Source organism: Meleagris gallopavo, chromosome Z (assembly GCF_905368555.1).
Source record: "Meleagris gallopavo chromosome Z, MGAL_WU_HG_1.1, whole genome shotgun sequence".
Taxonomy (NCBI): Eukaryota; Metazoa; Chordata; class Aves; order Galliformes; family Phasianidae; genus Meleagris; species Meleagris gallopavo.
The window spans coordinates 73,374,573-73,399,144 of record NC_139435.1 but is presented as its reverse complement, the minus strand read 5'-3'; positions in this window follow the sequence as shown (position 1 = coordinate 73,399,144).

Here is a 24,572-nt window from a genome sequence, read left to right as displayed (position 1 = left end):
GACCAAAGCTGATGTTCTCTGAGATGTACATCTTGCATGTCCTGAGTACAAGTTTTGGCTCAGCAGCTGAGGAGTACACTGGGGATTTCAGTCTGAAGTTACATCCTGCACTGCATACTCACTTTTTCAGTCAAAATTGATCTGTGTCTTCCTAAAATTCAAGTTTCCTTCTTTTTTTTTTCTCTAAAAAACTAATTTATCCACAATGTCTTTTCTCCACCAAAGCTATTTAGAAACTGCTCTTCAGTTGCTAGAGGTTTCCTTTCACTTCACTCTGCCTCTCTAAGCAAAGATGAACTATGAGGAAATATTATAATAACTAGAGTTCCCATGAAAACTACAGCAGATACAAGGACCTTTTGTCTGACAGCCCCTCTGCAGCATCTGTTGCATGGGAAAATATAAAAACGTATTAAAAACAAAATATAACAGGATGCTGGTGGAAAGATTCAACTTCTGCTGCTGTGCTACCAATATCCACTTCTGACATCCTGGGCCAACAAAATAAAATAGGAGGCATTACTTTTGGAACTTGTGCATTGTGTGTATGTATATATCTGTATGAGCTGTTGTTCATTTACTAACAAGCTGTTTTTGGACAGGCAGGCCCACTGCCTTCCAGGCATTATTTGCTCCTTGTTCTTCAGGCCTTGCAATTCCTCCCTGAGGGTTTGGGTTGTGTTTCCTGACAGTGTGGAAGTTAAAATTCTGACCTTCAAGGTTATCTCATCTCTGGGATGCTTTTTAGACTTAAGCTAATCCCAGTAGGCTGATTATAAATCTTGGCTTTAGGAATACCTAAGACTAAGGCTTTTTTATTTCATGAATAGTACTCTTCACTGATGCAATAGATTATAGATTCTTTTGGATCACAGATGGTAAATACACTGTCTACTGAGCGTGTGTGTGTTCCGGTTTCACCTGGGACAGAGTTGATTTTTTTTCCTTCAAAACGTCTGGTATGATGCTATGTGTTGGCTTTGGGAATAAAAGCAACGTTGAAAATGCAGCAATGTTTTTGTTGTTGTTGAGTAGTGCTGTAGGAAGCCAAGGTCATTGCAACTTACACTGCCCTACCAGTGAAGAATGCTGAGGCAGCACAAGGAGCTGGGAGGGGGGCATAATCAGGACAGCTGACCCAAACTGGCAAAAAGGATAATCCATACCACGTAATGTAATGCAAAAAACAACAACAACAACAAAAAAAACAAAAACCCAAACCCTTAAAATCAGTGGGGAGTTGGCAGGGGGTGGGAAAACAGCAGCTGCTTGGGGACTGCATGGACATTGGTCAGTGGGTGTTGAGCAATTGCACTGCACTTCACTCATTTTGGAAACAGATAATACATTGTTATAATTACTATTATTTTCCTTTACTTTTCCTATTCTGTATTAGTATCTCTCATTTTAGAAACCTATTATATTATTATAATTACTATTATTTTGGTTTTTGTCTTCCTTTTCTGTATTATTAAGTAGGTTTTATCTCAACATACAAGTTGTAATTTGCTGGGTTTTTTTTCCAGTTCTCTCCTCCATCCCAGTGTGGGTGAGGAGTGAGCAAATGTGGTGCTCAGCTGCCTGCTGAGTTTAAATAATAGTACACTGGAACAGGTTGCTCAAGGAGGCTGTGGATGCCCCATCCCTGGAGCATTCAAGGCCAGGCTGGATATGGCTCTGGGCAGCCTGGTCTGCTAGTTGGTGACCCTGCACATGGCAGGGGGGTTGAATCAAGATGATCTTTGTGATCCTTTTCAACCCCAGGCCATTCCATGATTCTATGCTTCTTTGTTCAAAGATAGAACTGGGAGTTTTGGGAAAGCAAGTTATTCGGATTGGTTAATTTGCTAGGTAACTGGGAGGCAGTGGGGCACTGAGGTGACTTACTGAGTCAGAGTTAGCCTGAGTTACTGAGTTAACCTGTCAGAGAGACAGGGTTCACTGGAAAGCAATTTGGTGGTTTGACACCATGGGCAGACAGCAACTCCAGCAAGGAGCAGGACAAATCAGTTGTTTCTCAAGTTACTGATGTGACAAACCTTGATCTCGTATTTTATCCTCAGTGCAAGATGTGCCAGACACAAGAAGGCTTTCAACACATACCATTTATTTCATTAAAGCAAATCAGAATGAGGTGGCTTTCAAATAAATTCAGTTTTGCTGCCTGAGATGTAAGTCTTCCAGCTGCTCCTTTGCAGGGTAGGTGTTTCCACTTCCTGGTCAGCAAGTTTAAATGGACCAACTCCACATCATGCCTGTGAGCCTCAAAGGAAAGACTCACTCCACAAAGGAAAGAGTCACTGAACCTGACATTTTCTCCATCTTTTTCTTGAAACATTGCTGATATTTCCCACGCGTTCTGCTAAAAAGCTACTTGTAAAACACTGTCAGCTGTTTGTGGACATTTGTACCTCTGGGATTTCAGCACAGGGATGTATTGCTTTACTACTGGAGTCCCAGGTTTTGCTAATTTTAACTACTGTTAACCCAGTTTCAGGACAGCTGACCTGTTTTTATGTCACTTTTTGTTCGTATGATGTGCTGTTTCTTTTCCTTTTTCCTTTTCATCTCAGCCTTCACAAGAGACAGATTTCTCCATTGCACTGAATTTTCTTTGTTAAGCGCTTCCTTTCCAGCTTTGCTGCTTTGCATTTGGATTTGTGCTTATTTGCATTTTTTTGTTTGTTTTACTTCTAGGTCAGAGGTTTATTCTTAGTTAGTAGCTTCCACTTTTGTTGTCAGCCTGTTTTTACCAAATGGCTTTCTTTGATTTGTTTATTTCAGGAATCTCCGGAGGTTATACAACTTGGACTAAAAATGCACAGAAAACTGAGTGGACTTGAAGAGAAACGAATTTATGATTACTGTGGGAAATAAAACCTATGATCATTAAAAGGGAAAAAAAAGTCTTATATGACTTATTGAAATATGGTGTCTTTAAAGACAGGCCTGCTAAATACAGTTGTTCCCACCAGGAAGTTGGTTGGTGTCTTATCTCAAATATAATAGCAGTCACAGTACAATGATTACCTTGCTCAGCACAGATGAAAATCAGCAGAAGGGTTTTCATCCAGAGCACTTTGAGTATACAGAGACAATGACAAAAGTTAGTGAGATACAGAACAATCTGTATTGTTAACTTGCTGAGGAACTCAAGAAGTAACTGATTTTAATTGATTTATTTATTTGTGAAAGAATATTTTCTTCTTGTTGGCCATCCTGACTAGTTTTAAGTATCCATGTTGGATGGGAGGTTACGTTTCTGGGTGGTCTGTGTGATAAATGGCAGACTGGACTCTCCTGATCACACGCCAAGCTTTTCCTTTAGCTCTAAGCAAATACGTACAGCCAGATGCTGCACTCACTCACTGAGAATTTCAAATGCTTGAGCACCTCTGCTAAGTCTGTAACAGCACTTGATACGAGATGGGTGACAAAGAAGGATAGGAAACGCTGGTTTGTTGGAGCAGGTTTAGAAGCCGAAGAGACACTGTCTCTTAAGAGTATGAAAACAATTATATTTTTATATCCAGGCGCAGCTGTAGGGCAAAGAACAGAAATCAAAAGGAAAATGGTTCTTCAGGCTGCCAGTCATGCAAATGTTTTTGTAGCCATCCCCCTCCACTTCAATAAATGGTTCTCCTGTCAGATCTCTCTCCTGAATGCACAGAAGTTCCCCTTTGATATTTTTCCTTATTCTTCTCAGTAGCTGAAAGAAGCTGGTCTTATTTCTCAGAATGTTTCACTAGTACTCTTTTTTTTTAAAAAAAAAAACAACTTTACATCTTGTGTACAATTGATCTCTTTTTCTTCATCTGCTGTTTTTTCACTGTAAGGAGACAAGATAACGTTTCAGTTGGAAATGGGAAGTGAGTGAAGTAAACCTACAGATTTTGCCCCCTTGTATTCTAATAGGGGACTCCTTAATGGACAAACACATGAGGATACTGGAAGGCTGTGTGTCTGCATCCTACGGTTAGTCACTGTACGCTGGGAGTAAGAGCTCTTAGGGGATGTCTGACCAGTCTCTAGGTGGAAAGACAAAGTATCAGAACAGCATCCCTCTGGACTGATAGTGGGACAAAAGGTAAGCTGAGACATGATTTCATATTTAGGTGAACGTGGAGTTTGCCAGTCAGATGCTTTTATCAGCTGAAAAGTCTTTTGAGGTGAAGGCTCAAACAAGGGAGAACTGGATTATATAATTCTTACTTACATCCCTGTTGAGCATTTGTTATTATTGTGCAATCTATTTTTCCTAAAGCATATCCAGCTCTTTGGTTATCTGATGTTCATTTAATTTGAATGTGCTTTAGTTGTTAGGAGTTTCCTTTTCCAAATCTGCATTTCTACTACGTGTTGAGGTGAGAAAGAATATCTAGATTGTGGGATGCTTTTCATACAAGTAGAATAGCTGCTTTGGAGCCTTGCTGGATCAACACCTCTCAAATGTTAAAAAAATAAAATAAAATAATAATAATAAAAAAAATTGCTCAATTTCTAAATAATGATTAGTGTGCATTTATACTGTAGCTGTATTTGGGGATAGCATCGCCTCTAAATTTGTTGAAAACTCTGAAATACAAGAGGAACATGGAAAATGTTGTCATGTATCTCCTATTAGCCTACGCAATTTATTTTCAGTCAAAAAAGCAAAGCGGTGAACTTAAAAAGTTTCTTTTTTTCTCTCTCAATTTTACTTGCGGAGAGGATGAACGAAGCAATATGGATGTTAGGAACTGTTATGGATAAAACAGAAGCAACATCCATTTTCTTGCTAGAGGGATTCAGGCAGTGAATATTATTTATTTTAAATTCAAAACAGCACGAGGTTGTAATCAATGAGATAAATTAAAAAGTTTGGTTTCTTTACCTTTTCTTATGTCTTTACTTCTCTCGTGATGAAACCCTTTCAGTTTTGGCACTGTGGATCTTAGAACATTTCCATTCTCTTCTGAAATTCTGGCTATGCTCTCTGTCTTGTAGTCTCAGCACAACCTTCTCTTGACCGAACTTAATTTCACTCTGACGTCACTTTTCCATGCTCTTCTGTAACTTAGAGCCTTTATACACTGCTATAAAATCAAAGATGTTCTGTTGCCCAAGGATTCAAACAAGATCAAAGCTGTAACATTATGTTTGTGTCTGTCAGCCTGCTGAAAATGCATCTAAAGATTTAATTTGCAGGAAATCACTTCCCTAATTGGGCTTCAGTATACATCCACAGAAGTTTTTCAAAGTGTTTTAATTTTTGCTGAGTGTGGTGCAAAGAACGGTGCTTTCATGGTTCTAACCTGATTGAGAATATTTTCATAATAACTTTGCATTATCAGTGATTGCCATATAAACATATCTGTAAAATATTAATTAGCTATTTTTAACTTTATTCTCCTCACAGGTGTTATTACTGCTGTAATACAACTCACCACTTGTATTTAAGCAGCCTAGAATATGCTCAAGTATAGTCACAGCTACATGAAGAAAACTACTGAAACAGTGACCATTTTGGCTTTGTCTTGCAAACGTGCAGCTTAAGTTCGTGAACTTCTTGATCTTAACTTCTGCCATGACGTACCATTGCTACCACTTGTGCATTCTTAAAATCAATTCAATCATTTGTGCCCTAATAATGAGCACAACACATATTCAACCAAACAGATTCTGAGGGTATGGGAAATTTGGAACAAGTGCCTCACAACCTAACTGTTCCTCTGCTCTCCAGAAATGCAGAAAGCAGTGGGCACCTGATGTGGTCAGTGGCCATTTGTAACTGCTTGCTGTAGTAGATTCATGTCTGTTCTGCCCTAGTAGATAGCTAAAACAATGCTATAATAACTGCCAATATAAATACCAGGGTTTCTATTGCATAATTGTGTACAGGCTTTAGATATGTTATTCAAACTCCATCCCAGTTAGTTTAAGTATGCTGTGGCTGAGGTCTATTTTCTTCTTCTGACACAGATACCATTTTTCATCTGTATGTAATTAAAATTAAAATATCTTATATCATAAATGAATACCTGGTGACTGTTCAGAAGGCATGTAGAAATTTTCACAAAACATAAGTTTTAAGACCTTTTTCCTTTTTTTCCTCTCCTGCAAGAGTTAGATCTTTGGATTGGACTGAAGATGACAAATCTGAGTGTAAAAATAACAAAACATTATTCTGGCATGGTTTCTCGACACTCTGCAGATGCTATTTATATGAAATGCTGCTGATGTGGCCAGCATGCCAACAGTACTTACCCAAATCATCCTCTTCAGCCCTACCTATACAGCGCCAATGCAATGATTCCTTTGACTTTGGTTGAAGCACCCGGAATCATGGGTTAGCCTCAGCTTCCTCTCTGTACTTGGATGATATTTTTTGTGCACATCTGTATGAATTGGGTTGTCCTCCTGCAGCTGTATCCAGGGAGGATAAAGAACTGGCAAATACTAAGATTCACGGGCATGGGAAGGCAGAGAGTAGAGGTTTGTTCTTGGCTTTGCTGCAGTGAGTGGCTGTGTGATCTTCAGCAAGCTATTCTGGTGGGAAAACTCTGCTGCTCCTTCAGCCCCCCAGCTCCTTTCTTTGTCAGGCTCAGTCTTACTCCTTCATCCCTATTTTCTGCCTCTCCCCACTCCTCTGAGATAACTACCAGTTTGTAAAGCTTGCAGCAGACCCACCTTGTCCGCAGGTCATTGCGTGCCATGTGTTGAACCGCATCACTACTGACAAAGAGGAACATTTCCATCAATCACATCATGAAATGAAAATATGTGAAAAATATGCAATATCCTTCAAGTGATTGCACCAGAACTCTGTCTGTGTGTGATTTGTCTGCAGCTGTTCCACAGGTACCTTATGTAGGCATCCTGTACCACAGACATCTCACTGAAGAGAACTCACATTCAAATCCTACAGCATGCAGGAGGTGTTAGGGTCACTGAATGCATGCTGCTGCTTGAATTTGAGTTAGTGTGAGGTTAGTTTTTTATTGTCACAGAGATCCTTAAATTAAAAAGAGCAGAGGCAATAACTGAAATCTCACTAAGACATTTCACAAATCTTCTGACTTTAAGTGAAACCTGGGGACATGATATCTGATAAGATATTAACATTCTTTTAAAGTAATGTTTTTATAATAAATCCAAGCAAAAATATTCATTGTCAGACTGCTGGTGGTTGCACAAGACAGCCTATATCAGGGCCAACAGGTGTTTTTCAGCAAGCAGTATTACCACCAGTTTTTCTGATCTGTCTCTGTACTTGCAGTATGTTCTCTGTCTCAGTGATTAGACATTTCTCAGGGCACTGTGGTGTCAGTTTCTTCTAAAACACAGCTTCTAAGACTCAGATGTTGTACCTCAGAATTCCTCCTATAATTTCTCCTTTTTTCATAAAAGTCTCAGTTGCAGAAAAGGAGAAAGGACAAGAGCTGTCTCAGTCCTTCTTTGATGAAATGCCATTTGAGAACCAGGTTTCTAAAAATTAACTTCTGAATAGTTATGTAAAAGGGGAGCGTGAGAGTGTATTTGATCTTGATAAATAGTCATCTTAATAATGGTAAGTCCGAATGTACCCAGGAAGTTTTATCTAATCCCTAGAGCTACTGTTCAAATACTCTGTCAAATTGAGATAAAGTGACTGTCAGTGTTCTTTTTATTAACACAGGAATTTACGTGCTTTCCCTGAAAGGAGAAAAATTTGCTTCTGTGGCAGTCCTAAATGACATGAGCGTCACATATTAGAACCTGAGGACATCCTCAAACCTAAGTCACTTGTATTTCTTATGGAAATGCTGTGTCAGATAGTAAGACGAAGTTTTACTTTGAGTTTTGTTTTGCAGGTTATCTTTCATTTTTATTTCCAAGTATAGATGATGAGTATGGCACCAGGTTATCCAGTCTGTAAGCCAGCTTCAATTAAATGGATGGTATCATTAGCAGAAGCTAGTACTCTTATACTCGTTCAAGTCCGAAGAGAAGGTAGTGATTTGTTCATCTTTTTTTTGCTTCCTGTGATCCATCCCCTTTACCCATCCCTTCTTCCTATGTTGCTCTGGCTGAGTTTAATGTCAGGCTCTGCTAAGGAAAAAACCGTGATACAGACTTGGCAGTTAATAAGAGATGGACTAAAAAGGAATCTGCTGCAGGGAAGCAAAAAGCACATGGGAGGCTGTTCTCCTTGACGGTGAGAATGAGATTTTTCACTGCATCTGTTTGCCCTGTGACTTTTGACAGCTCAGTGCAGGGGTGCTGTGCCCCAGGGGAACAGAGCTGCTATGTGAGGAGCAGGTTACTCTTCTTCAACAAGGGTGAAGGATTGTGCTCCTCTCACCCATCTCTACATTAAAATATACAAATGGTGTAGACTTTTGTTTTTGTTAAGCATTATTCAACATTCTGAATAAAAAATTACCAAGCTCACTTATACCCACAATCCTCCTCCATTTAAAAATACACTCGTGTGTATCTATATTTGCAAAATAGTATTACTTTGTTTCTTGCTACATCCACTAGGAGTATTTTGACCTAAACTTTTATGTTTGGTCCCACATGGTCTCCTGTATATTAGTGTTGCTAAAATACCATCACTTTGATCATGGAATCATCACAGAATCATAGAATGGCCTGGGTTGAAAAAGACCACAATGCTCTTTTAGTTCCAACCCCTCTGCTATGTGCAGGGTCACCAACCAGCAGCCCAGGCTGCCCAGAGCCACATCCAGCCTGGCCTTGAATGCCTTCAGGGATGGGGCATCCACAGCCTCCTTGGGCAACCTGTTCCAGTGCCTCACCACCCTCTGGGTGAAAAACTTCCTCCTAATATCCAACCTAAACCTCCCCTGTTTAAAACCATTCCCTTGTCATGTCACCATCCACCCTTGTAAACAGTCGTACCCCTTACTGTTCATATGCTCCCTTCAAGTACTGGAAGAGGTGCTGGAGAGGTGCTCCAGCCCTCTGATCATCTCAGTGCCCTCCTCTGGACCCACTCCACGAGCTCCACGTCCTTCCTGTACTGCGGGCCCCAGGCCTGGACGCAGCACTGCAGATGAGGCCTCATAATCACCTCCTTCTCCTGCTGGCCACCCCTTTTTTAATGTAGCCCAGAACACAGTTGGACTTCTGGGCTGCAAGGACGCGCTGCTGGCCCATGTCCAGCTTCTTGCCCACCAGGACCCCCAAGTCCTTCTCTGCAGGGCTGCTCTCAAGCAGTCTGTATATGTATCTGGGTTACTCCAACAGAGGCCAATCTACCATATTCACTGTCATATGGTCTCCTTCAAATCAAACTCCACCTTTGAGCTGGCTAGAAGTAATAGTAGCAGCCTCTGGGATGCTTTCAACTTTTTTGGGGCCCTCCCTCTGTTCTCCTGTCCAAATGTACTCATAGCCATTTTATACCATCTTTTCTCCATCTCCTCTTACGATTTGGGCAAAATAGCGCTCTGAGTTTTTCCAGCTATTTAGCATTAATTTCCTGTGATCTTCCCATACTTCAGTGCTATTCCTATCTAGGAAGAGAGGACTTTTCCTGTAAGAAAGCTCTGTTAATGACTTGATTTAAAAAAAAAAAAAAAAAAAAAAAATCTGGGAAGTTTCAAGAGGAATAGAAAATATCCTAAGTTCAAAGAAAATGTTTTCAGCCTTCCAGTTACATCACCAGAGCTGCAGTTGTTTCCTGTTATGTCTTCAGCTGTGTCTAGATTCCCAAGTATCATAGCCTGGCAAGAGCTGGTCTGCAGACTAAAATGGTGAATGCTACAGGCCTAATGTCGACACTCTACCATTTTGGGGAATTAGGGTGAGATGTTTTTAGCAAGCATTAGTCTGGTTGATTCATAGTTGGAGCGTATAGGTAATTTCCTGAGGAAAAATTCACATCTCCTATATCATCCAAACAGAAAACAGATTGAGCCTGCTTTGTGGTATCAAACAATGGGTATGGAGGCAATTGGAAAATTCCCTTCAAAAGCCTACTCCCCATCTGACATAATATGCTAATGTGCCTGCATCTTTACGTCTTCTTGCTTGGGAATAGTGTTGAAGGCAATGTTCCTATAACAGGCATTTCTCTTATGCAGGTTTCAGGTGATATCCCTGGAGTACTGTAGACAAACTGCTAGGATTTCTGCAAGTGGAACTCCAGATTTATGAGTTTAATTACGGTAGAGAGGTGATAGTATTTCTTTCAATATGAAGTGAAACCATAAACTTTTCTGCTATTTGCTCCCTCAGTCCAGTTTGTATTTGATCTTTTTAAGATTAATTCCTAGCAAGTTTTTTTGTTTTTCTTTCTCTATTTTCTTTTCTTCCTCCCTCCTTCCTCTCCCTCCTTCCCTCCTTCCTCCTTCCCTCCTCCATCCTTCCCTCCTTCCCTCCTCCTCCTCCTTCCTCCTTCCCTCCTCCTTCCTTCTCCTCTCTTCCTTCCTTCTTCCTTCCTTCCTTCCTTCCTTCCTTCCTCTCCTTCCTTCCTTCCTTCCTCCTTCCTTCCTTCCTTCCTTCCTTCCTTCCTTCCTTCCTTCCTTCCTTCCTTCCTTCCTTCCTTCCTTCCTTCCTCCTTCTCCTCCTTCCTTCCTTCCTTCCTTCCTTCCTTCCTCCTCCTTCCTTCCTCCTTCTTCCTTCCTTCCTTCCTTCCTTCCTCCTTCCTTCCTCTCCTTCCTTCCTTCCTTCCTTCCTTCCTTCCTCCTTCCTTCCTTCCTTCCTTCCTTCCTTCCTTCCTCCTCCTTCCTCCTTCCTTCCTTCCTTCCTCCTTCCTTCCTTCCTTCCTTCCTTCCTTCCTTCCTTCCTTCCTTCCTTCCTTCCTTCCTTCCTTCCTTCCTTCCTTCCTTCCTTCCTTCCTCTTCCTTCCTTCCTCTTCCTTCCTTCCTTCCTTCCTTCCTTCCTTCCTCCTTCCTTCCTTCCTTCCTTCCTTCCTTCCTTCCTTCCTTCCTTCCTTCCTTCCTTCCTTCCTTTCCTTCCTTCCTTCCTTCCTTCCTCTCCTTCCTTCCTTCCTCCTCCTTCCTTCCTTCCTTCCTTCCTTCCTTCCTTCCTTCCTTCCTTCCTTCCTTCCTTCCTTCCTTCCTTCCTTCCTTCCTTCCTTCCTCCTTCCTTCCTTCCTTCCTTCCTCTCCTTCCTTCCTTCCTTCCTTCCTTCCTTCCTTCCTTCCTTCCCTCCTTCCTTCCTTCCCTTCCTTCTTCCTTCCTTCCTTCCTTCCTTCCTTCCTTCCTTCCTTCCTTCCTTCCCTTCCTTCCTTCCTTCCCTTCCTCCTTCCTTCCTTCCTTCCTCTTCCTTCCTCCTTCCTTCCTCCTCCTTCCTTCCTCTCCTTCCTTCCTTCCTTCCTCCTTCCTTCCTTCCTTCCTTCCTCCTTCCTTCCTCCTTCCTTCCTCCTTCCTTCCTTCCTTCTCCTTCCTTCCTTCCTTCCTTCCTTCCTTCCTTCCTTCCTCCTTCCTTCCTTCCTTCCTTCCTTCCTTCCTTCCTTCCTTCCTTCCTTCCTCCTCCTCTCCTTCCTTCCTTCCTTCCTTCCTTCCTTCCTTCCTTCCTTCCTTCCTTCCTTCCTCTTCCTTCCTTCCTTCCTTCCTTCCTTCCTTCCTTCCTTCCTTCCTTCCTTCCTTCCTTCCTTCCTTCCTTCCTCCTTCCTTCCTCCCCTCCTTCCTTCCCTCCCTCCCTCCTCCCTCCTTCCCTCCTTCCTTCCTTCCTTCCTTCCTTCCTTCCTTCCTTCCTTCCTTCCTTCCTTCCTTCCTTCCTTCCTTCCTTCCTTCCTTCCTTCCTTCCTTCCTTCCTTCCTTCCTTCCTTCCTTCCTTCCTTCCTTTTCTTTGTTACTTTTTTATCTGTCTTACCGCAACCTACTGAGTTTATAACTGGAGACAAACTGAAAGAACACCACTGGAGACTTCTTCAATGACCTCATGAAAAAGTAAGCATTAGTAGAGAAAAAAACTGATGTTGAAAATACTTTTAGATGGAAAGTTGTTACAAAACAGGTCCTCTCTACTATGACCTCTTATACATCTATATAGGCTGCATTTCCTTTTTATTCATTTTATTGTTGAAATACTGAATGAAGATGTCATTATTATTGTTATTGTTATTATTTTTGGTATTTCATTTTCCATTTCTAAAAGTGGACTAGAATATCATTATTTGTCATGGAAACAGAAAAATGAAGGACTTGTAAGTCCTGTGTGCTTTGTGCATCAATATAAAAGCAGTGGATGGCCTCCTCTCGAGTAGTTTGGCATGGTTAGTCTACCTTGGAGATATTTCACCCCTCCTACTGTATTGTTTTACCTTCTAAGTTATAATATACTCTCTGATAAGATTGTTCTTGTTTACTCCTCTAGAAGCTCCTCCTTTCAATGACTAGGCAACACCAACAGCTCCTCTCACTCTGGAGTATTTCCCATACGGAATTTTCCAAAGGAAATACTGAAGAGGACATGTACAGTTCTTCAGTATCACTTATCACTCCTAGCACTGATAGAACAGTCAACAGTTTTCTTTATTTTACCCATGTTCTTCCACATTTACTTCCTGAAGAAGACTGAGCTGAGCATCTTTCAGACAATATCTGCTGCTTTTTCTCTGACATCCAAGTGCAGTGTGATTGTACGTCTACTGGGTCTCATAATTAGGCAAAAATTACAGCGATTAAAAACTTCAAGTAAAGTCCTCATCTCAAGAAACCCAAGATAGGACATGGCACCAAAAGATTGATATGTGTTTTATTTCTGCTTTCAGAGGCCTGTCTTAGAGAAAAGGTCTTACTGTCCCTGTCAGGCACTGTCCATGTACTGTGAGGAAGTCATTCTTGCCCAGGAGAGTTACTCAAGTATAAATCAAAAAAAAGTGGGCAGATGCAACAAGAGAACCAAGCTGAAGCACCAGTAGATTAAAATTGGCTGGTAAAATTAACAAAGCACACCAGCTGCTTTCCTGCAGAGCCTATGATTCACTTAACAATGGCTGGACTGAGTTTAAGAGCATCTGAAGAAATGCAATTACTGTTGCAGTGCTTTCTGAGCATTTGGAATAGAATAGATTCCAAATGTGTTCACAAATTTTCTTATAACTCACAGGCTATTACACTCCAAGGCTACTTTATTCAAAAGTATTTTTATTTTTGAACCAAATTTCTGGTGGCTGAAGAAGCAGCCATGCTTATAATTCAGAGGCACAATAACTCTGCTGCTCAAGGAAAAGCAGCTATGTTGGAAACCTTTACAGGAACCAGTGGTACTTTCTTTTCTGAAGAGATGTGACTTGAAGCTGCCATGACCTGTGGTATTTTCTTCCTGTAAACTCATAGACAGATGGCTATCTCCAAGATGGAAATGTATTAAATAAAAAATATTCACAGGGAGACACATCATTGAAAACATGCCCACACAAAAATAATGTGTTTCTCCTTCTGACAGCTTCTGTGGGAGGTGTGTTTGAATCAGATTACATATCTGTGTTACCCTTCACTAATGGCAAATGACTATTTCTTTTTTATCAAGAGGCATGATAACACAACAGGCACTATGAAATACTCCCTTATTCTCAACTCTGGCAATGATTCAGAATTCAGATGCTAAACAACACTGTTTAATTCCATGTCAGATACTTCAAATAAGTTGCCAGTGTGGCTATTGATACCCATCACAACATTACAAAGATGGTGCCCAAATCTATTTTTTGCTGTACGTATTTGATCTAACCCGTCATCTGTCAGCTATGAGCCCACTGCCAGGCATTTCCTCTCCCTGCCCCTGCATTTTGTTATCATGCACGTTAGAAAGCTGCATTCTGTCAATAATGGCAAGGTGTTCGTGCTGGCGTTGTTGTTAAATTAGGATTGGTTCTGCTAACTTTTTAAATACTTTTGTCACACATGATTTCAGGTTAGAAAGTAGAAGTGTTATTTCCTGCTGGCCCCCTCCTAAAACTCCATACTCGGGTATAACTGAGCTTCAGTAATTCTGCTCTTTATCTCCTTCCCATCCCTTGAACTCTGTTGTAGGTGCATAAAAATAATGAGCAATAGCAAGAACAATAGCACCTCAAATCTCCCCAGACTTGTTTATTCTGTAGAGTTTTTTTAAATGATTCAGATGATAGGAACCTATTATATTATTATTGCCCACCCACAAAATTGCAAGGAAGGAAAGCAAGAAGATGCAGAAATGTCCAGAATTTAGGACTTTCAGACCATTGCTCTCTAATTTCTGTCAATCTAACGTCTGTAAATCTTAAAGCCAGATTGTATTACATTTTGTAGTTAATAACAAGCAAGTTTAAATTTTGCTCTTTCTGGTCTAACTGCCCTTTGTTGCCCTCCTGACAAGGAGCTGCACCTGCTGCAGGCTTCTTAAAACAATGCATGGATCCAAGAGAGAGAACAAGAGAGGCCTGAGAGAAGTTCTTTGGTATTCCATCTAATTTGGGACTATAGAGAGCTTGTGAGTGCAGGTTGTGAGAAGTAAAGGATCAAGCACACAGCTCTCATCAAGCAAAGCTGCAACTATTAATTATTTTTTTGTGGAGTTCCTTTCATGAGATAAGAAGCTACATTAGCATTTTAATTTCTACTTTTATTGTTGTCTGATGCGTGCAAGTAATTATTCTGCTTACTCACATGACAATTTCATCAAACAAATAAAAGAGAGAGGCACGATGCAAAAGAAGAGGGACTCCTTTAGAAAAAGGAAATGTTTCCGGAGCAGCTAAAATGTCACTCAGGTTGTAAAAAATAAGTGAAGAAAAGTTTTAGTAGAGAAATGTAAATTCCTGTTTTAAGTGCTCAGAGAAGACATCAGTGTGCAGAAAACCAACAAAATGAATGCTTTGCAGATATGTAAATTTTGAGCACATATAGAAGGATAATAATATGATAAGTAATTGCTACGTGTTGCAATATTGCCAGTGACTGTTGAGTCAAAGACAATGAAAAAAATTGATGATGTGTATCACGTTGTAGTAATGAATCTACTCATTAGCACATACTTTTGTGTGCCAGCTTGTTGGCAGAATAAGGATTCACAGGCAAATTGCAGGAAGCCTCCATGCTCAGAATTTGGTTTTGAATTACTAAATGAGATGTTCCTCCAAGTGTTGATCCACATTAGGAAATTTCTACAACTGTCACCTAGGCAATGCCCTAGCAAAGGAGATTTACAAGGCAAGAATGTCTGAACTGTGAAGAACTTTGTTGTTTCACTCTTTGCTTGAAGGAACTGCTTCCAAAGCAACTGCATCTTTGAAAATCTGCAGTGAAAACAAACCAGAATCTTTAAAGAAATCTTTAAGCCAAATTTTGACAGGTCATGTAATAAGATTTCTATACTTTTATTCATTTTCAGATGTGTGTTTTTGTGTTTTTGGTTTTGTTTTGTTGTACTATGCTTTTCACACTCGTGGATGGAGAAGATATATGTGGCAAGATCAAGGTGGTTCTCTTTGAGGATTAGTAGTTTCTAGGCAGGTGGAGATATAAAAGGGTAGCTGGTGCTATCATACCATTGCTTTGGTTTACTATTAAATTTCATTCCTTTCATACAAATGCAGGCAATTTGGGATGAACAAGTTAAATTAGTCTTTTAATTAGTTTTTGTAGGCAGTCTTTTCTCTGACATCTATTACTTTAGGCTTGCCTGGCATCTGCAAGCTGAAGGCTGGCTTCAGATGTCTGAATTAATTTTCATTAATTTTTAAGTGATTTTCTGAAGAAGTGAGTTTGAAGATTGAGCAATAGCTGTATTTTCTGTACCTGCTATTGCTGTGAAGATCAGAGAGGATGAGAAGTCTGAGACTTGAAAGTTTACCAGCAGTGGACACTTTTTCCCTCAACAGAAGTGAGGATCATCCTTGCAAATTAGGACCAGAAGTCAATATCAGCAGTGTTTTTTTCCCATGGGGGCAAGGGGGAGTTTTCTGGAGATGATTTGGTACTAATTTAAAAGAGATAACAATGAGAGAGGAGAAAAGTTTCTTTTTTTTTTTTCTTTTTCAAATGGATTACCTACACTACATTTAAATCATCTGCGTCCTGTAGCTGTTTTTCTGTAGCAGAAACAAAGGAGAAAGGGTGAACACACAGGTACGTTCTCTGTAGTTACCAGTCAGGACTAACTATAGCTGAAATAAAATAAAAAGCATTTGCTGCTCTAAAACAGAAAGAGCAAAAAAGAAATATGTTTTTATGCTGGTACGTTGCTGTACTTGTCTCAAGGAGGTATTGCCTCTGACAGGCTGCAGACAGAAGGTGACACGTGGCTTTGTGCTCCATAGCATGTTGTGCCCCTTGAGGCATGCCAACACATGCTCACATTTGCATCATATCGTGATAGCATAACCCCAGAATCCCGAATCACTGAATCAGCAGAACTGTTTGTGTGCCATTGCAAATTGTTACCAGCGTAGGACCTGGATGCACAGCTCTATAGAGAATTTCTCAAGGAAGCTCTACAGCATTTCCAATTTGAGAAACTCTGCCTGAAAGTTTCCTAACAATTCTCTTTTGTTGGTGTTGTTATAATGTTTCCAATTCATTCTCTTCCTTTCCTATCCACACAATTGAAAAATGCCTAATCTATACGCAATTCAGAGCTATTTCTTCTTTTCCTTCATCTAGGAGACATAGGGAAACAGTTATTAATTAATGCAGTATAGTCCCTAAGTCAAAGAAATATCCCTATAATCTTGGTCCCCACCCCTCTACTCTGACCTTTATGTTTCCAGTTATTCCCCTCTGAAAGATTTCCACTCATGCAATAATTTCTAAATAGTGGTGCTACGAGCAGAGAACTCCCATTAGTAAGTGTTACACTCCTGTGTGTCCTTTAATGAGTCTTGATTATTCACACTCTTATTAGTACCTCATATGAAGCCTTACTGCAAAAAAATCTGAATTGATAAATCTTCTCATCTGAATCACTCTATGCCCTTTCTGAAAAGATGCTGCATGGTTTTCTTCGAGATGAATTTGTGTTATTGATTATTGGCACTGAAATATAATACTGTGCACAGATTGTTTTCTCCAGATGTCGGATCATTTCAAATGGTCTCTGCCAAAGTGAGGGCGATCTTTTCCATTTCACACACACAAAAAGTTAAGTGCACAATCTACTCAAGGATTCCAAGAATTACTGGGAATATGAGTATTCTAACCACTTTTGTATAATTTTCACTGTAGCTCCCAGCTAGGCTGTATTTCTACCGTATACTTACAGAAAGGTCACGAGAGACAGTCAACATCTTTCCTAAAGTAAGAGATATCTTTTGTCCATTTACAAAGCTTGTGAAGGCTTTTTTTTTTTTTTTAACCTTTGTGGACATTGTCTTGTAGGCCAATGCATTTTCCCTCACTTGTATTTTTAGGTATTGTCAGGAATGCCAGAAAGGATTTGGCTAAGAATAAATGGAATGATATCTTGAGGTCTGTTTCATCCCTCTTTTCTGTGGTAGAAATCCTGTGCTGCCTACCTGCTAACCCTATCTAAGACTAGTGAATCCACCCTACAGAAATGTATCACATAAAACTCCGTTATTTGTGCCTGCGAGGAAGAGCTGGAACAAAGACATACATTGGATTGTTAGTGAAAAAAAAATTTTTGGAAAAGGAAAGAGCTTATTGACAGAGAGCTGTTGGAGAGGGTCCAGAGGAGGGCCACAAAGATGATCAGGGGGCTGGAGCACCTCCCCTACGAAGACAGGCTGAGGGAGCTGGGCTTGTTCAGCCTGGAGAAAAGAAGGCTGGGAGGTGACCTCATTGCAGCCTTTCAGTACCTATAGGGAGCCTACAAACGGGAGGGGAATCAACTCTTTGAAAGGGTTGATAACTGCAGGGCAAGGGGAAATGGTTTGAAGTTGAGGGAAGGAAGATTTAGGTTGGATATCAGGGGGAAGTTCTTGACAGAGAGAGTGGTGAGGTGCTGGAACAGCTGCCCAGAGAGGCTGTGGATGCCCCATCCCTGGAGGTGTTCAAGGCCAGATTGGATGGGGCCCTGGGCAGCCTGGTCTGGTATTAAATGTGGAGGTTGGTGGCCCTGCCTGTGGCAGGGGGGTTGGAGATTCATGATCCTTGAGGTCCCTTCCAACCCTGGCCATTCTGTGATTCTGTCATTCTGTGATTCAGGAACGCATCTCATCCTTAATTAAGGGTCAATCCCATAAAAAAGTCTTAGTTGAATCTCTGCTCTCATGTCTTCTTTCTAGTTCAGAAAGGTTAGGAACTTGCTATTCACTATTGCTAATTTCACTGGACTCACTCAATAACCTTCTGTTCTGCTGTAATTTTTCTACTTGCAAATCCACCAATAAATACCAAGTACTTTGACATGGAAGTTTTGAACTCAACACAGTTATTTGCACATCACTGGTTCAGGCTTGGTCTTATGCCTACTGCTCTCATTGCAGATTTGAGATACTGTACACTCTGTGTGTCATTTCAGAAGGAATGATGAGCAGAAAATGTGTGCTGGGAGCCACACTGTAAAGATCAGTGTGTTGAAAAGAGGCATGATAGGTGTTTCTGTTCATGGCTGCCAGGATGAAGAGAAAGATGGGGAAAGTATGGAGAGGACAAACATCTTTTCCTTTTTCACCTGCATATGATATGATTTTGGTTGATGTCAGAGGTGCAGCCAACCTAGGCTAGAGTCAGTACCTACCTTGTCTACAGCAATTACTATCAGGCAAGAGAAGCTTAATACTCCTTAATACACACAGTTTAAAATCTGCAGTTTTTCCCTACCAAAATCCAGCTTTATGTTACAATATATTTTTAAAATCTGGTTCCCTCTCAGTGACCTTTAAAAATAATTATACAAAACGTAGTAGTATGTGTAATAATGCCTAATACATTATTGCCACGTTTCCCACTGCACAAGTGTGTCAAACATGTAAATAAACAAAATCACAAGAGAGTTATTTTAATATTGCTTCAAGCCTTTTACAGCAAGATTGGACTCTACGGAAGGCAGAAAAATATATTGCTTCAACCCAGAGCTCCTGCTCACTGGGATGTTTCTGCTGTTCTTTGTACTTTGAAACACATACAGGGATAGTTTTCCAATTCTTTGCTGAGTTTAAATAATATTTCAAGATGTATCTTAAAGGAGTATTAGATAATGGCATGCGATTTTTTTTTTCCCACTGAGCTGTAGGGGTGTTAGGTATCCCAAAGCTAGACAACTCTGTGTTATCAGAATTCCAGTTTGCTCTGGAATGACTTCACCTCCTGAATGAAACAACTTTAGCAATGAACAGCCTGTCCCAAGCTTTCATTTCATTTCTAAAATATTTGGCAGCCATTACAAAAATCTTAAAACTGTATAATGATCTTTAGCAATTCTGTGTTGAGAAAGCATTTTTTTGTTTGTTTTTTCAGCTCATAGTAAATGATTTCATAGAAGAAATATTTGTGAATAAAATGCATCATTGTAGTCTCTAGCTTACAGTTGTCAGAATGCAAAAACAATTCAGATCTGCCACAGAAAATAATGCAAGTCCAATAGTGGCAAAAGCAATTTTCATTTGTTAAATCCCTCTCAGCTGGGGCTATCTTGTTTAAAGGGGTTAGGAAAGAAATGAGGCATGAATATTAATTGCAGCAGGATGGACATTGCTCTCCCTAGTCTCTGCCTTTCAAAACATGCTCTTAAGGGGTCTGTGCAGAGCTGTTGCCTCTGAAGATAGGAAAAAATGTTGCTGAATAATTCAGCCTTCTCCTTGTCCACAGTTACCAGACTGTCTGTATTATTCTCTGGAGCAGTACATCCTCCTCGACTTTTCTGGTTTAAGTGCATGCAGAAGCCTTTCTTGTTCTTGTTTTCTCCCCACTCCAACTCCAGTTCCAGGTGGGTCATCGCCTTCCTCACCCCATCCCTACACAACCTACCAGCACCCCTGTACTCCTCCCAGGGCACCTATCCCTCCTTCTAAAAATGCCTGCGTATTTTCTTCTCACTCTCCAGTTAGACCAGCAGGCCCCAGTTCTCTTGCCTTCCTTTTCTGGCTTTGTACAGCTGGGGACTAAGAGCTCTTGTGCCCTAGGGAAAGCTTCCTTAGAGATATGCCAGTTCTGCACCACTCCCTTCTCCTTGAGGACAAATTTCCAGGGGATTTTGCTGGCTAACTCCCTGGAAAGCTGGAAGTTGACTTAAGACATAGGGTCCTGATTTTACTCTTTGTCTGTTTGACATCCATCAGGAGTGGGAACTACACAATTGCGTCACAGCTGTATCGCTACATCCCAGGCAGTCTCCAATCACTTCACAGGTATGGTGAGCAACAGGTCCCCTCTGCTTCAGCGACCTATATACTTCAGAAAACAGAGAACTAAATGTTAGGCTTAAACAAGGAGAGATTTTATGATGAGATTTTATACTTATTTTTGCAACAGCTGCAATTATGCAGGGAAGTCAGTAAGACCAATGCTTTCAAGAGCTTGCATTGATTTGGAACCACTTCTGGTATTCAGCCTCACGCATTCAATTGGGTGGGTATTTCAGACAGGATCCTGGTATCTTCTGAAAGTCAGGGCATTAAAAATGTGTCAGGTATAGCTGTCAAAATATTAGGCAGCCAAAATTTAAAGCCATTTCTAAAACAAACAAACAAACCTGGATTGACCAATATGGAAATATTAGGTGTTGCAGCAAAGTTTCTTCAAACAGGCACGCTGAACTTAGAATGAATTCAACAAATGAACATAATGTATGCTTATACATGTAGTGGGATAGAAAATACACTGTATCATGCAGCTCTCAATTTATGAAGAGACCTAGAAGAATTATCCATTTCTCTGATGTGTCAGTAATTTTCAATTAACCTCCTCTAAACTGAAATCAGAGCTTTTGCAACTCATCTGCAAATACAAATGAAGTAGAAAACTGTTTTTTTTCCAGCAATACTGAGAATACTGAGTGTTACAAAAGCTGTAACTAATCTAAAATTGATCCCTTTTTTTTCTTTTTTTTTCTTAAATTTTATTTTGGAGAACAGCAATACAAAGGGAGCAGAGAACAATTTCCTGCAAACTTATAGACTGGATATAAATAACCCAGCTGCAAATGTTAAAGTTCAATTTTTTCATCTGTGCTTTATTTTTCAAGGGTCATAACAGGTTTTGTGTAGGCTGCCAGATGAAATACAGAATTCGAAGAAGAAATTAATATAGAAAGTGGATTTGATTTACTCTCCATATCTCCGATACAGAAGAGTTTCTCTTTCCATAAAATCAGCACTTCTGAGTACTGTTCCTCTTTTACTCTATTGATAACCCATCTACATCTTCCCTGTTATAGTAATTTACCTAAAACATTCCCAAATCCATTTTAGTGAAGGAGATAATCTGCAGTGGAAAAGGAGTAAAATCCTACAATCTGATTTTTTCTTCCTTGTGGTGAAGACATAGTGGGCATAAGATTCCCTTTTGGAATATGAAGAACAGTGTTGCACAAAAAATACTGATCAGCTGTCAGTTGAAAAGTGACACTAAGGATCCTATCTCGTTTTCTTTTAAATATTAAACAGCTTTCAACTGCACGTAGTTTTATACAACACGCTACTGCTACTAGGAAATAGAACAAAAGGGAAAGGGGAAAAATGTGCTGTAGGAAAGAAGAAAACATTATGTGTATCATCCTTGATGAAGCAATACATTTTTTTGTTGTTGCTTTCAAATCTCATTGCTCTGATTATTCAACTAACATACTCAAGTGAAGAATTTTCCTCAAAAATCATAAGAAAGGCTTTTGTAGGATATAATTCCATGAATAGTTTGCTGGGAGAATCTCTCCCTTTGTGCACTGACTGGTCATTGGACTTTGTTACTGTGCAGTTACCTCACCATCTTTAGAGAGGTGTTCCTGCCACAACATCAAAATGGAAGGCAGGATGTTAAAAAATAAAATAAAATAGGTGCACTGTATTCTATGGCAAAGCTGTTAACATTCAGCTGCCTTTATTTGATTTACTGGCAGTGGAAGAGCAGATAAGACTACCAGGGCTGCTATGCGTACCCCTTCTACTTCCTAGCGTAATCCCAAAGCCCATATGCAGGAACAAAGAAACACTAATCCCACTCTAGAATTAGTGGTTGAAATGCTTTCTTGCAGTGACTCACTATTCTGCCTCAGTAAACAAAATTATTTAGTAAATATTAGCGCCTTACATAACAGTCTATTTTAATGCTGACAATAAATTATACAGTGGGACTGGGGAGAGAATGATGTCTTACTGCAGAAAGAACTTGATTCCAGGTTCCCTCTGAAATGCCTTTTGAAAATTCAGGTGTATGAAATGGTTCTCCTTTCTTAACGCATTTTTATTTATTTATTTATTTATTTCCCAAGGAAATCCATCAGATTTTTGTATATATCTGCCTTTACTGAGAAAGCAATTGGGGATCCAAACATCAGCTAGGATACCTTTTTACTGAGGACTTGTTGAAGTGTGTATGATAAATATTCAAGGTTTTGAGGCTTTGGGTCTGGGAGTATCCAATAATCCCTGAATGTAATGATTGGATAAATCCCCAGATTACATCTATGTCTGGCCAGAAATAAGCTTCTCTCAACATTATGGCCAAGCCTAATAGGCATTTTTACAACTCACTGCCTAGTTTCTCTTCTCACCTTCTTCCTCCTTCACAGGTACTGCTAGCCATTCCCCCAAAATCACTTATTAAATACTCCATATGGCTAGGTCTGTCCCCTACCATCTAAGAGCATACAATCGTAGGATGGCTTGGGTTGAAAGGGACCCCCAGGATCAACCAGTTTCATCTCCCCTGCGACATGCAGGGCCACCAACACCCAGATCTGGTACTAGACCAGTTGCCTAGGGCCCCATCTTACCTGGTTTTTAACACCTCCAGGGATGGAGCATCCCCAGCCTCCGTGGGCAGCCTGTTCCAGTACCTCACCACTCTCTCTGTGAAGAACTTCCCCCTGACATCTAATCTAAACCTTCCTTCCTTGAACTCAGCACCATTCCCCCTTGTCCTGTCACTGTCTACCCAAGTAAAAAGTTGATTCCCCTCCTTTTTATAATCCCCCTTTAAATACTGGAAGGCTGCAATGAGGTCACCCCACAGCCTTCTCTTCTTCAGGCTGAACAAGCCCAGCCCCTCAGCCTGTCTTCGTAGGGGAGGTGCTGCAGCCCCCTGATCATCTTTGTGTCATTCCTCTGGACCCTCTCCAACAGCTCCACATCTTTTTTGTATTGGGTGCCCTAGATCTGGATGCAGTACCCCACATGGGGTCTCATGAGGGCAGAGTAGAGAGGTTCCTGCTGGCCACCCCCCTTCTGATGCAGCCTAGGTTACCATAGGCCTTTTGAGCTATAAGAGCACACTGGTGGCTCATGTTCAGTTTTTCACCAACCAGGACCCCCAGGTCCTTCTCTGCAGGGCTACTATCAAGGAGTTCTTCTACGTATCTGGGATTACTCCAACCCAAGTGCAAAACCTTGCTCTGTTGAACCTGACTATGCTGTATGTCTCTTCTGTGTGTTGAAATCTTAAAACCCTCTGGGCTGAGTTTCCTAATTGTCAGAATATAGAGTAAGGTTTCCTCAATTACTGTTGAACAAAATAATTCAATAGCGGTTACAAAGCTCTACAGACTAATGGCTGAGGAAATTGCTTGGGTCTTGGAAGCCTGGATTCTTGTCATTGTACTAATGAGTGTTTAAATTATATGTATTAATAGACCAGTTTCAGAGGACTGTCTAGGTGAGTGGCTACAAGATGCACATTACAGTCATCAAGCAGAGGAAGATATTTGTTCTGCTTCTTGGATGCGCTGAGAGGACAAAGCATGATGCAGGCATCATCACATTGTATTCTTCCCTGCATTTTGTAGGGAGCAGTGATGAATACTGTGCCCCAGGAATCAGCTTGGATCTGGGAATGTATTCTGAGCACTGTGTGGTGTATTCTTCTGCTAGATGCCATGATGCTTCAGCTGGAATTTCTTTGCTGATGAGACCAAGTTCCCATATTTCTTCTCAATTTCCCAGTTAGATGACTAACTCTTGCAGTGTAACCCACAAAATTCATATTTGTAACATGCAAGTAAATATTATGGATCACACTAGGTGCCTAGACAATAGAGAAATGTTACAGTGCTGAGAAATATGGCATTTAATTACATGGTTGGTGTGATACAGAGTTAATAAACCTCCAGTTCTTATCACAGAGGTTTAAGTGATTATCTGTGGAGTGGAATGGATATTCTGAAGAGAGAAATGTCACTAGGTAGACATTCTTGTATTAAATTGTTTATGTTCTAGTGTGATAGAGTTTATCTTTTTGCACAGTTACTGCAAAGATTTCCTCAAGTGAGAGATAATTAAAAAATCATGATTAAAAAAATCCATCTACAAGGAAACATTTTGGTACCAGTAACTTACACCATGCAAGATACTGAGCTACTGTGTGAAACAGGCAAATCTTAAAATAAGACAAGACATCCAAGGAATCATATATTACATATTTCTATCATAAATGAGCACCTTTCAATTGAATTTTTGAAACCAAGTAAATACAGAATCATAGATATTCGAAGATAAGATTGTGAAGCGTTACTGAGCTACTAATTTAGATTCTTCTTCT